The sequence below is a fragment of the Pteronotus mesoamericanus genome, unplaced genomic scaffold (assembly GCF_021234165.1).
Source record: "Pteronotus mesoamericanus isolate MK-2021 breed Mesoamerican mustached bat unplaced genomic scaffold, CSHL_Meso_final contig_164, whole genome shotgun sequence".
NCBI classification, from domain to species: Eukaryota; Metazoa; Chordata; class Mammalia; order Chiroptera; family Mormoopidae; genus Pteronotus; species Pteronotus mesoamericanus.
Window position 1 is genome coordinate 20,753,153 of NW_026555065.1, and position 13,111 is coordinate 20,766,263.

Consider the following 13,111-nt stretch of genomic DNA (forward strand, 5'->3'; position numbering starts at 1 on the left):
GCCCACTCTCACCACTCTTATTCAATATAGTTCTGGAAGTTTTAGGCAAGAGAAAAAAAAGGCAGTTGACAGAAAACCCTAAAGACTCCACCAAAAAACTATTAGAAACAATATAAAAATACACTGAAGTTGCAGAATACAGCTTTCCTATATACTACCAATGAAGTTTCAGGGGGAAAAAAAATCCTTTTGCAATTGCAACAATAAGAGTAAAATACCTAGGAAAAAACAAATGATGCAGAAGACCCATATACTGAAAACTATTGGATTGGCCAAAAAGTCCGTATGGTTTTTTTTGTAAAATAAAAAGAATTTTCATTTCACCAGTAACTTTATTGATTTGGATATTCTGAGTATGTTGGCTATCTCCCATGTGATAGAACACTGATTGTTCTCAATTAACATCTCGACTGTGGAGCATTATCCAGCAAGAAATCTGCAGCACAAAACTCCACAAATCACTTTTGACACAATCAATCACAGCACCTTCTCCATATTATGAACAAATCATTTGGGTTTTTTGTTTGTTTGTTTTTTGTTTTTTTTTGCATTTCAATTGTGTTTCTACCTCTTGAAATAATAAGGCACAATATGCCAAAAATATTGCGTATTTTCTTCCATGTTCAATATTAAAATGGGCACACAAAAATTCACAAATTTGATAAAAATTTTTTTAAATGCACCCTGATATTAACAGCTTTCATAATACAATATAACAGAATTGTTTCAAATGAAGCTATCTACAAGGAAGTACTACTACAGCCATCTTATGGAAAAAACAAACTTTTTGGCCAACCCAATACAAAGCATTGTTAAAAGAGATTGAGAGACAGTGAAATGGAAAGATATTCTGTGTTCATGGATTGGAAAATCAACGTTGTTAAAATGTCCCTACTACCTAAAGCAACATATAGATTTAATGCAATCCCCATCAGAATCCCAATGTCATTTTTAAAAGAAATAGTAAAAAAAAAAAAAAAAAAAAAATCATCAGATTTGTATGAAACCACAAGAGGCCCCAAATAGCCAAATCAATCCTTAGAAAAAAAAACAAAGCTGCAGGTATCCTACTACCTGGCTTCAAAGTATACTACAGAGCTATGATAATCAAAATGGCATGGTATTGGAAGGAAAACTTACACACAGACCAATGGAACAGAACTGAGAGCCCAGAAATAAAACCACCAGTTGTGGGCAATCAATTTTTGAGAAAGGAACAAAAAACACAAAATGGAGAAAAGAAAGTTTCTTCAATGAATGATGCTGGGAAAATTGGGAAGCCACATGCAAAAGAACTACATTACAACCTGTCCCCATGTACAAAAATTAATTCAAAATGGACTGAAGACCTAAATATAAGACCTGATACAATAAATTACATAGAAGAAAACATACACAGTAAATTTATGGACTTTGGTCATAAAGAACATTTTATGGATTTGACCCCAAAGGCAAAAATAAATGAATGGGACTTAAAGTAAAAAGCTTCTGCACAGGAAAAGAAACCAACAAAACCAACCACAACGGCCATCAACAACAAAAGGTGACCAACCAAATGAGAGATATTTGCAAACAATGCTTCCCACAAGAGGTTAATATCCAAAATACATGAAGAACTCATGCAACTGAACACCAAACACACAATCCAATTAAAAAATAGGCAGAGACCTGAACAGACACCTTTCCCAAAACACACTCATGGTCAACGGATAATGAAAAGGTTCTCAACTTTACTAGCTGTTAGGGAAATGCAAATCAAAACTACAAGAGATACCACCTCACATCTGTTAGAATGGCTATTATCAATAAGACAGGTAATAATAAGTGTTGGAGAGGTTGTGGAGAAAAAGAAACCCTCACTTGCTTCTGGTGCAAATGTAAAATGGTACAACCACAATGGAAAACAGTATGGCAGTATGTCAAAAAGTTAAGAACAGTTACCATATAACCTAGCAATGCCTCTTCTGGGGTATCTGCCCAAAAAACTCAAAAACATTTATTTGCAAAGATTTATGCACCCATACATTCACTGCAGCATTATTCACAGTGACCGAGACATGGAGACAACCAAAATATCCTTCTACAGAGGACTGGATAAAAAAGATGTGGTACACATACTATGGAATACTACTCAGCCATAAGAAAAGGTGAAATACTGCCATTTGTGCCAATGTGGATGGACCTTAAGAACGCTAGGCCAAGCAAATTAAGTCAGAAAAAGCTAAGAACCATATGATTTCACTCATAAGGGCGATATAAAACTGAAACTCACAGACAGAGACAACAGTATGGAAGTTACAAGAGGGAAGGGAGTAGGGGTTAGTAAAGGTTGTAAAGGAGGCCAAATATATGGGTGATGGAAGATTTGACTGTGGGTTATGGACATATATACAGATCATGTATCATAGAAATGTATACTTGAAACCTATGTGATCTATATTAACCAATGTCACCGCAATAAATTTAATAAAAATAAAAAAATAAATATATATATGCAAAAAAACCAAAACAACCATTAATTGTTAGTTTTTGGACCACCTCTAAATTTCAGACTCATCCAATAGTCTTGGCAACATTTTCACTTGGCACCTCAAATTGAACTTATCCAAAACTGAAATCATTTTTCCTATCCACATACTGGTTCTTCCTACTGTATTTTCCCTACTACTATATTCTTGATCACAAGTACCATCCCCTACCTAATCAGTCAAGCTAGAAACCATCCCAAACATCGTAGACATTCTTCTTCTCCTCCCTTATGTCCTAATGGGCAATCACCAAATCCTGATTTTACCTCTAAAATATTTTTCAGTCTTTCCCCCATTCCCCATATTCCACAAATCCGCCTGTTCCTTCCCATCAACGCCCTTCGAAATAAAGACTAAACTCTGGCATTATATTATTATATATGTAATTCTAAAGATCTGCCTCTCAAAGTCTTCGTTTCATTCCTATTTGCTGCCTCACTCTTTGTACTCCAGTAATAATAGTTTCCTGCCTACACTGTGCTCTATCATGCTTCTGCTCTCCTCTTTGCCTCAAATATTCAGTGAATTCTTATCCTCATCATTTAAAGCTCAGCAGAAGTATCACGCACACCAGTAAGTAGCCACTTCCACATCCCAAGCCTGTGTAAACCTGTGATTATCTCTCTACCTTAGCTCTTAGAAAATTATACTGAAATAATCATTTTTTAAAAGATTTTTATTTATTTAGTTTTAGACAGAGGGGAAGGGAGGGAGAAAAGAGTGGGAGAGAAGCATCGATGTGTGTGAGAGATACATCTATCATCGGTTGCCTCTCAGGCTCTCACATGCCCCCAACTGGGGACCTGGCCTGTAAACCAGGCAGGTGCCCTGACTGGGAATCGCCAGCGACCTTTCAGTTTGCAGGCTGGCACTCAATCCATTGAGCCACACCAGTCAGGGCTGAAATAATCTTTTTTTTTCTTTTTTAACTGCACTAGACTGCAAGAGACTTGAAGGCAGAGATTGTATCTGTAACTCCAGTAACCTGACACATACAAAGTAACTCAATCTGTGTTGAACTGAACCATAATTTTTCTCACTTCCCTCAAAAAAAAAAGGGGGGGGGCGGATAACTAGGTGGGGGAGAGTAGGTGGGGAAGAGGGGACTATATCACTGAAACACAATCTTCTCAGCAGTAATCAATTCTTGCTCACAAAAGGGGCCTATAAACTAAAAATGTTCCTTCCTCACAAAATTTCCTTCCTCTTCAAAAATCCCTGATCCCAAAGAGTATTTGAGGCAAACAATTATGATGGCAAATTATCTCCTGTTAAGATTATAATAATGACACAAGCAAAACTCAGTTGATAATTTGCTATTCAGGTCTTGAGTGTATAAATTTCAATGAAAAAACAGCACATTGTATATGAAGGATTCTTAAAAAACTATCTAGGACTAACCCAATGTGTATTCTTACAAACAAATGTTTGCTGAATGAAGGGGATAAAAGGGAAGACAAAATTTGGTAAAAATGAAAATTATGAAAAGATCTTTAAAGGTAATAAAAAGAACCTTAAAGGTAATAAAGTCTAGTTTTTCCCATAAAAAGTGGTATGTATAAATTATAAGTTGGCTACATAAAGAATATATGCATCCAACGTTCTCAAGTAGGCTCCTCAGGGAGTAACTAGAGAAATAAACCCTCTGGAGTAAGAAGTACCAGTCCTGAATCTATCATTAATTAGTTGTGACACTGATTAAGTCATACAATCATTCTAGTACTTTATTTCCTCAACAGCAAAGAAGTTACTGGACATCAGATACGTCCATTTCACTACATGTAAATTTTACCTTAAAAAAAAAAAAAAAGCTGTCAAAATGAGAGGAGAGTTATTAAACTGAATTGTTTTCATCCTTCTATCACACACAATCATCCTGAAGCACACTAATTAAGACAAACGTTTACTACATGCAGTTAAAAAGTCTTCAGACCTTGGCTGGTGTAGCTCAGTGGACTGAGCGCTGGTCTGCGAACTGAAAGATTGCTGATTCGATTCCCTGTCAGGGCACCATGCCTGAGTTGCAGGCCAGGCCCTCAGCTGGGGGTGTGTGATGTTTCTCTCCCTCCCTGCCCCCCTCTGAAAATAAATGAGTAAAATCTTTTTAAAAAAAAAAGTCTTCAGAATGGTTCATCATTAATAAAAGACAGACATTAATGGACAAGGTGACTAATTTGGTGTCTCTAGCTCTAAATTTCTATGGGTTTGTTAAATTTATACTCTATTACAAATGGTATCACTACTAAACTTATATTAAAATGTATATTCATGAAAATAATCTAAAAATCATTGCCTTCACTGACACCAAATGACATTTTCAAAAGCATGCACATCCATTTTCACTGTCTATATTTCTAACTTGACTAATCTGAAATCAAAAGCTTCAGGTATTGCAACTGTCCACTTCTACTCTCTACTACTTCCTTAGGCCTTCATTAAATAACTTCAGAGAAGGAGGTTTCTCTGTCCCTCCCACTTACCACCTACTAAAAGCCAAAAGTCAACTAGGGCAGAAGGAATAGAGCAGTATTATATATTATTCAAAGCATCAACTCCAACACTCTTCATTGAACCCTTCCCAATAAAGTGTGTGGTAAAGACAGGTGGTCTTTCTGGGCCATTATTATTTCTGATGCATGATTTCTCTCTCTCTCTCTTTTTTATTAGCAAGTGTCACAGAATTCCTCAGACACTGTTAAATATAAGAAATTATAAGCAAAAACATTTGCCAAAATATGGGAAATATACAAAAAAATAAAGAGCGGCTGCTGAGTTAGGTTGATACAATTATGGATTTTTTCCCTCTTAAGGTTTTCTTCAATGTGTGTGTGTGTGTGTGTGTGGGGGGGAGAGAGAGAGAGAGAGAGAGAGAGAGAGAGAGAGAGAGAGAGAGAGAGAGAGAGAATATGAATCTTCTAAAACCATGATCAATGAGTTTTCTCTAGAAAAACAAAACATGTGTACTGCTAGATTACTGATGACTAAAACACTCCATGAAAATGTCATTATTCTGTTTGTTCATCACTGAAAATACTTAAGGCATAGTCATCCAGATATGTCTTTTTAACCTTTTAAAAATGTATTTATTGATTTGAGAAAGAGAAGCATTGATTGGTTGCCTCTAGTACACGTCCCAATGGGGGACTGAACCAGCAACGTAGGTATGTGCCCTGACCAGGGATCGAACCTGCAACCTTGGTATAGTGGATGATGTTCCAACTAAATGAGCCACCTGGCCAGGGTCAGATACATGTTTTAAAATACTACTATTAGCACCCCAACTCAAAACCTTCTATGTTCTTAGCAGAGATACCATTAGGGCAAAAATCATTATTTGTTACAGACAGAATGAGACACTGCTCTTCTGCTGAGAACATACTTGTATTTCTTTAACTTAAGCTTTAAAAGAACTGTAATTTGGAGGTTAACTACCTCCAGTAAATATAATTTAAACAACTTGTAAAGAGTATTCTATTACATGGTATAAAAAAAACTTATACCAATAAAACTTTATAACACAAGTGTTATTTTAGTAAAAATACAGGTTATGAATTCAAAAGAACGAGTATCAAGATACTCATGAGAAATTTTCCCCTCAATAAGCACACAGGAAAACTTGTCACTCTACCATTTTTTATCTAATTACTATCATTTCTATAAAATATACGTATTCTAACATATATATTTTCATTTACTGGGGTCACCTGTATACATACAGTTACAATGTACTTGATGGATACATTAACAAAGACAAATGGAAGATTCAAAAAAGTGAACTTAATTTCAGCAGAGTTTTCCTAAGAGTGCTTTTTTATCTAATTCTCACCAAAACAGGACAGGGGGAGAGAAATAACTACTTATTTATACTCTTTTGACAAAAACTATTTTTAAAAGAATTTCACTTTATACTAAACTTACTCTCAGGCCAGTAGAAATCTGAAACCCTCAGATACTAAGAAAAGAATCAATGAGATGTTGACAAAGAAAAATAGTTATTAACTAAAAAAATCTTAAAATTATGAAGTAAAACATCAAGGTCTTTGCCCAAAATAAATTTGCACTGAGTATCTGAAATAATTTCTCTGTCTTTACCACTACCAAGGAAAAACGAATCATTATGATTGAGATAAATTGCCTTACAGGAGAAAGGCAACCTGGCAATCATAGTTTGAAGCTTGGGCCTCTTGGGGATCCTTTGGGAATCTTGTGAGTCTGACAGGAATGATGGGTGAGACTAAGTGTGATCCTAGGAAGAATTATGGGACCTTAAGGACAAATATGATTTACAGGTTTAGCTAGCCCTTTTGTTTGCTTATCTCATCTGTAGGTCTCCCTAGTTAGTATGGTATTTTTAGAAAAGAGTGAAGAGAAACACTAAAACGTCACTTAAAAAAAGTGTTGTAAGGATTTACATACATAGTCTTTATTATAAGGTCACAGTAGGCCAGTTAATTATATTACTGACTCCATATTTTATGGTATTCATAGGACCTCCTGTATTAATTTAGAGAGACTGTAGAAAAGGAAATATGTCTAAATTAAACATGAATCATCAGCAGTGCTTTGAGCTGAGGTTCTAGCAATCAGGTTTTCAGAGTAGCTATAACACTTTAGGACAAGGAAATGTGTTTACTACTTTGATTAAAGCAGCACAGAACTTTACTTGGAAGGTGCTTGAATACTTTATAAATAATGGGATTAACATTTAGTAATAGTGGTTTATATAGTTTAGAAAGGATTTTTTCTTTCTTTAGACTAAATACCGTACTTCTAATATTAAGAAATTGTATAGGACCTTAAAAAGCAGGGACACTGCTAAAAATAAATAAGAAGGGGAAGATTAAGACCCTTTCAGCAGCATAACCTGATATTTTAAGTTTCTCATGTTGACCAGTTAAAGTAATTTTTAAGTAGGAATTTACAAGTACATTTCATTTTTAAAAGTATGTTACTTGTTAAAGAAAAATATCCAGAACATGTAAGCATCTTTTTAGTTGAGAAAAAACGTGATTGTTTAGTAATAATTGTTTTCTTCCTGGTATTTCCCAAATATGTATGATCATCCTACTGAGTTGAAAATGATTAACCTCGCTGACCTTACAAGCATGTGTTTTAGTGTATTTTGTTAAATAAGATAATTATACAGTCCTTGAAATTTCTGATGTACTGATAAAAATTATTTGAAAAGTATTCACAATCACATTTGAAACAATCGTTCATTTTTCCCTCGTTGGCAATATACCTTTTTATATTGTTATTCAGTAGTAGCAAACAAGACGGTACTTCTGTTAGAGAATTATCATTATACCTTATTTTTTACTTTCTCCCCCGGACAATTTTCCTGCATGTCACACCTGCCCTAATCACAGACACTGCATAAAAGCTTACTTCTATATTCCACTGCCTCTGAACCCTCACCTGTTTGTAAACTACAGCAAGTTTACTTGACAAACTAATCTGTGCCAATACTGTTTGATAAAAGACAGTACTTTAAAGTCTCCCTTCCAGAAAATTTGTGATTTTAAACAGAGTATTTTAGTAAAAAATCTGTAACACACAGGAGAGACACAAATAAAGTTTGGCATTGGCAATTCACAAATTATACCTCACGGTCAACCACCTACTATACTTATTTGTAATGCAGATCCGATTACAATGTAATATAGTTTGAATTAAAAATTAATGTAGCCATATAATCACTAGTGAATATATGCCTGACTCAGATATATGTCTCATGGCAAATGTCAAGCAAGTGTAGACTGAAACTGCAATTGCATGATTTTATAATAAATTCCCTATCTTCAAAGTAGAGCAAATGACCCCCTGTAGCCAATCCAGTGAAAATGGTCAGGTAACTTTTTAACTAACCTCAAATTACTTAGAGCACACCATATTTGTACGAAGTCCTCTTAGAACATTTGACATTTAGTATTTAAAGTGTCTTTTCTACTTTACACTTCCAATAACAACTTGGTAAATTACAAATATAATTAGATAGAATTACTTTTGAATTCTGACAGACCACTTTATTCTTTACCACATTAATCCAAAGCATTGTCTATGACTAAGACCATTTAATACCATTTTATTCAATCTGCAATTAATTCTACAGTTACAAGTCTAGAGTTCTAGCTAGAATCTTTCTGAACAACAGGTCCAAGTTTTTTAAACTAGAATTGATCTCAAATGGGGGGATCAGTTAGATGTATTTAGAAAAGATACAACTTTGAATAACATTACTAAGATTGTAATATTATAAAACATACCAATCCCACTTGGTTTTTCTCTGCAATCCTATTTGGAATTTTTATACAGTTACAAGTCCAACGAGGTTAAGGACTATACCACTTAGAGCTTTTATATCCTTTCAGAGTATTAGAAGAGTGCAGGTACTAAATGAATTTAGAATTAAAACAATTTGGGACAATTCTTGAAGACAAAATCTACATACAATGCTCACTCAGCTACATGTAAACCAAAATTTATTGAAAACATTAATGCTTTATAAACTACCTACAAAAATATTAAATTACAGATAAAACCTACACTATACCAATAATTTATTTTACATCCTTTTCAGTCCTACATTTGGTCCTATTTGTTAAACAAATTGGCTGGCTCATCAAGTGTCCAACATGCCCTCACCTCCACTTCTCACTTCCTATATTTTGGTCCTAGAAGGTTAAGTATGAAGTTCGTCTCAACCCTAAAAGACTGCTTCCAGTAAGAGCTACATTTTGCCTTGACTTTCTTTATGACCTTGGGTGGGGAGTCTACCAAATTACAACTACAATGATGTTTGTGTGTTCCTGTTTATTATTGAAATTTAATCCTAATATACTAACAATAGTGAAGTCTTCTAAACTGGACCTAAAGAGCTGAAAGCCTTTCAGTTATAAACATCAAACGATATGTAATAAGAACCACATTTTAAAAATTTAATTTGACTAGTTAAAAAAATAAAATATAAAGGCCCCAAATTTACAAGATCAAATAAGAAATTCTGGAAAACACCAACAGCTCCTTTATTACTTCTCTTATGGAAAACTAGCCTGCAATGTAAAAAAAGAAATAATAATAATAAAGGAAGATTAAAACTAGCTGTAATTAGCCATTTCCTTGCTTTAACAGCTGGACAACAAATGAAAATTTAAAAGTTGTAAAAGAATAGAAACAGTATATTTAAAAATCTACAGTCTGAAAATTATTAAGATAAACCTATCATTTAAGTCATTAATATGTATACCCATATTGGTATTGTTTTATTAGGATTAGAAAGGTAAATCCCTGCCTTGGAGGAACATCTACTATAAGTGCATTTCATTTCATGATCTTAGGACAGTTTACGAGCAGTATCGCTTTCGGCTTCCCTAAGGTAATCTTAAGTGTTTAACATCATTCACACATCCAGCCACGACTAGGATAAGAAGTAAATAAACACAGTTTACTTCTACAGTATTTACCACGGAACTCTAATCAAGAACGCAAAAGTAAACATTCATACAGGCATTTAATAACCTAAAGAAGACACAGAATACTACGGACGGAAAGGTTCACCCTTAAATGACCACTAAAGAAACCAGAGGCCCTCCACATGGGCTGTTCTTTCTACCCTTCTTGATTTGAAAAAGTAACAATGTCAACTCAACATTTTAACAGTACAGAAGATTAAACGGAACTTAAGTGAAATCTCTTCTCCCAGATCCTCAATAGATGTTCATAAAAACTGAGAGAGCAACGCCCCCCTAAAAGCACACTACTAGAAAGAATTGAAATAGAGAAACATCAGGTGGGCCAAGGTTAGAAAAGCTGATCTAACCCAATTACCTGGAAGGACCACAGGATTTGGGACGAGGAACGTGAGATCAGGGTGGGGGTGGGTAGCAAAGTGAAATCTAACCCCAGAAATCACAACACAGGCCGCGCAGCCTGGGAGCTGAAGCTGGCGGGAAGCGAGCTCCCTTTCTGTTCCCAGGGGAAAGTCCAGAGAAGAGCGGCTCCACACAGCGGACGTACGAGGCGCCGACAGTGCATGCCTACCTAGGCGCGGGAGCCGCTGGAGAACCCGGTTGAGCAGGGGAGGAGATCCCTGCAGACGGCCCTGGAAGAGGAGGAGGACTAAGGTTGGGAGCAGCGGCAGTGTCTGAGCGAGGGGGATTACCTAACTGTGACGACAGAGAAGTGTCCTCAGGCTCCGGCGATGGTCCCGACTGCGCAACGTGTGGTGTCTTTCCCGCTTAGCCCGCAGCAGCAACAGAACCAGCTCCTTCAGCCAGTCGCCATTTCCCGCCTACCGACCTGCTGCACTGCTCGGACAGGGACCCGGATGGAAAGCGGCCTGTCCGCGCAGGCGCTCTGACTTCCTCCTCCCCCTCCCGCCACAATTCCGCGAGGTGGGAGGGAAGGAATGCGGACGGCCACAGCGGCCAAAAAAAAAAAAAGAAAGAAAGAAAGAAAAGAAAGAAAGAAAGAAAAAGAAAAAACTTTTATTTCCGTGGAGAGTGTTGGAGTTCCTGCCGCCGGAAGAAACTCGCGAGCTCGAATTACTGACAAAAATTGAACTCAGGACCTTACGACCAGATGAAATAACAAGAACAAAACCTATCAGAATACGCCAAGGGCCTGAGGGATATTTGTACTTTAGGGGCCGCCGTAGCTGGCTGTGCAGTGGTCGCAGGGAGAGTAGAGAGTAAAGCTTTGAGAGTAGAGAGGCGGGGATCCGAAGGACGGTTTTTCCTCCCGCTACTAACGGAACTGCTTAGGCAGAGCTGGGAGGGGGAGCGCGCCCTCGCCCCGGAGGCGGGGCTTAGGGAAGCATCACGCACTCCGGCGGCTAAGGTTAAGTAACCCGGCCCGCCGGGTGGGTGGAGCCAAACGGGACGGGTGGGACTAACGGTTTGGCGCGCTGGAGGAGGTAGTGTGTGGATAGCTATGCTTTAGTTTCCGAGGTTGGGATGAGACGAATCCTTCGTCTTTTCTGAGATCCCGGTGACCCCTAAAGATCCTCTCTCACTGGCTACAGGATATAACAGTTGCTCATGGATCTGTTACACAAACCCACGCCTTTCGACTCCACGAGAAGTCGGCGGTGATTCTGATGATAAGTCAGGTTATACAGACAAATGGGTTTCTACCCGCGGCATGGGTCAAAGGAGGGTCAGCCTCACAGGTGAAAATATATCAACGCGGAGCGCCTATTCCTAATGGAATATCAAAAAACCAAGCTAAGTGATTGGAAGTGCACTATCTGTTTACTAAAACTCCGGCCACTTTCCTAAGTCAGTCAGGAAATATTTATTGAAGAAACACAATATTAGGATCATGCCAGGTGCAAGAGATACAGCAGTGAATGGACCCTGCCTTCCCAGAGTTCACAGTGTATTGAAGAAGATAGACAAAAAGAATTTAAATACAGTGTGATACGATGACAGGAGTGGTGAAACACGTGAGAGGTGCCGGTGAGGGGGTGTGGGAAGGCTTTCGTGAGATGACATCTTAAATGTGACATTGAGGAAGAACTGATGCTACATCGGAAGAGCGTCAAGGGGAAAAAAAAAAAACCACCACCACAGATGGGAAGGTCCAAACGCGAGACTGAGCAGTTGGGGAAGTAGTTCCGTGTACCGGGAATGGAGTTGGGGGTGGGGGTGGGGCGCGGAGGTAGTGGACAGAGATGAGGCGGAGAGGTAAGCAGAGAATCCTTGTAAATCTGTTTCTGTGTCAAAGTGTGAAGCAGCTGGGCGCTTCTCAAAGCTTTATATACTGCAGGTCCTGTCAGAGCTCTTGAGTTTTTGCTCCTTACATCTTCCTAGAGCAAGAGTACTCTAAATGAGACATTTATTGAGAACCCGTGGTAAATGGCTTCAGAACTGGTAATAGTCCACAAAATAATAGATTCCTGCCCTGGCTGGGTGGCTCAGTTGGTTGGAGCGTCCTCCCTTACATCAAATCCTGGGTCAGAGCACATACCTATGTAGCAGTACAGAAAGCAAACCAATCTGGCGGCAACCAATCCATCCATCCTTGTTTCTCTTTCTTCCCCTTCCCCTCTCTCTCTTCTCCCCTTCCCCCTCCTTCCTCTCTCTAAAAATCAATAAACATATCCTCAGGTGAGAGTTAAATAAAAATAATGACGACAACAATAATAATAGATTCCTGAAAAACTAATTGGAAAGCAACAAATAATTACCGATTACCCAGTGTGGGTCATAGAAAGCAGTAGATTATAAACTAAACAATTGCCCCAACTGATGACTAAAATAAAATTTAAATCAGATAAAAATATATTTCTAAAAATATTTCCAAGTAATAGTTGTTGCAAACCTTTATTCTTAAAACTTAAGTAAAATATGCCACTTACAAAGGACTTTGTATGCATTTATGTGCATTTTGATTCTACCAACAACCCTGGGAGATAGATACCACCTATATTAGTCTTCCCACTCTTGAGTTGAAGACACTGAAAGGAGGGGAGTGAAGAGAGGAAAAAAGATGCTTATCCAAAGACAGTAACTATCAGCTGGTAAGAAATGTAATCAAGACGCTCAAGTCCGTTACACCACATTATACTGTCTCCAATGGTA

The 13,111-nt window shown here is 37.5% G+C and overlaps 1 protein-coding gene across 2 annotated transcripts in view; it reads right to left on the reverse strand.

Moving 5' to 3' along the window:
• Positions 1-10,872, reverse strand: part of CTDSPL2 (CTD small phosphatase like 2) — an 84,417-nt gene extending 73,545 nt beyond the window's left edge. The window contains exon 1 of one of the 2 annotated variants that reach the window (XM_054565475.1): positions 10,695-10,872. The gene's annotated coding sequence lies outside the window, so the exon portion shown is untranslated. Of the gene's footprint in view, positions 1-10,689 lie in introns of both variants that reach the window. The other variant, XM_054565474.1, reaches the window with a different exon arrangement.
• Between the last annotated feature and the right edge of the window lie 2,239 nt (positions 10,873-13,111).